This window comes from Chinchilla lanigera, unplaced genomic scaffold (assembly GCF_000276665.1).
Source record: "Chinchilla lanigera isolate Chin_1 unplaced genomic scaffold, ChiLan1.0 scaffold00018, whole genome shotgun sequence".
In the NCBI taxonomy this organism is placed as follows: Eukaryota; Metazoa; Chordata; class Mammalia; order Rodentia; family Chinchillidae; genus Chinchilla; species Chinchilla lanigera.
The window spans coordinates 26799915-26801483 of record NW_004955419.1 but is presented as its reverse complement, the minus strand read 5'-3'; positions in this window follow the sequence as shown (position 1 = coordinate 26801483).

Genomic DNA, 1569 nt, shown 5'->3' with positions numbered 1-1569 from the left:
CGCGCCTTCTCCGCCGCAGCCGGGGTGGGAGGGGACGGCGGGTTCCGGGAAGCTCCCGGCGGCTTCGGTCGGTCTCCCCGCCGCCCGCTGGGCCTGTCGCTTTGCGGCGCCCGCCGGGGGCCTTGTCCCGTGGCCGGGATGACTTCCTGCCGGGTGTGGGTGCGGAGCGGCAGGCCGGCCTTCTGTAGGCACTGCGCGAGGGCAGGCCGAGCTCTAAGGCCTTTGCCACACCGGCCTGGCCCGAGACCCGTTGCTCTAAGGACCTCTCAGCCCCTGGCACTTCCTAAATACGTAGTTTGTGCCTCCTAAATAGTTCACTGCATTAAGGAACTAATGGATCTGCTCAGCCTCTCCTCCATGCCCTTCGGGGCACCTAGTGCTGGTCTTTCATCTCTTGGACCCCTGTCTCTTCTGTCAGTGGTCCTCGAAGTGTAGCTCACATGCCAGTCCCAGCACCAACTGGGACATCCTTACAAACACAGATTTTTCTGGCCACGCTCCAGATCTACCCAGTCTGAAACTCTAACACCGGGTTCCAGGTCTGGGATCAGTAACCCGCGGTTTAACGCGCCCCTCAGTTGTCTACGGCGGCGCGTGTCAAAGGTGGAGAGCCACTTGCTTGGTCCTCAGAGCAGGCCTGCTAGCTACCAGAAATCATATGCTCATGCGATTTTACAGATGAGGCAATGGAGGCCTAAGACACTGTGTCCTGCTATGCTATAGAAGAGTCGGCGTCCAGTTTTCTTTCATTCTCGACAATTATTTCTTGAAAAGAAAAATTCCTTTTCTGCCTGCTAGTGCCAGGTGTGTCTGTCTACCTGCTAGAGAGACCTGGGGACAAGAGGACATTTCTGCCTTCCTGGGGCTGACAGTGGAAGAGACAGGCTGAGAATGCACAGTCATTTACTTAACTTGACAGGGAGATGAGTGCTATGGAGACAGGAGAACACAAACCCAGGGAAATGGGGTAGAAGGTAAGATTTTGTTTTATCACGAAATAAATGTCCCTGACAGCGTATCCTTTGCAGAGACCTGGAGGAAGTAAGGAAGCATTTGGGGAAGGAGCCATCCAGGGAGAGGAACGAGGCAGGTTCTCAAGAGTCACTCTGCCCCCCAAATAGCTCAGATTGCGCCACCTGCCATGGCAGTAACATTCACACTCCATAGGATGGGGTAACTGGTTTCCGTAGACTGTGAGCTGCGGCCCCAAAAGGCCAGACACACACTTGATGGACAGTGCCTGACTGTTACACGACCAAGTCGCATCTGTGCAGGATTATTATAGAGCAAGAGTTGGTGAGGGCACAAGGAAGGCTGAGTCATGGCTTTGGCAGATCAGAGCAGTTAAGGATGCCCTGAGGATCTCGCTGGCAGGGCTGGAAGCAAAAGTGTTCCAGGTAAAATGTACAAGTGGAGAAAAGCCTGGAAAGTCCCCGGGGCTCAGATTGCAAAGGGCTTTGGTACCAGGTTAAAGACTGTGGAGTTTATTCTTTGAGCATGAACCATGGGATGTGAGCTGTGGGACACGCTGGAGCAGGCGAGCTGCAGGGCTGGTGCTAGCCACTGAGT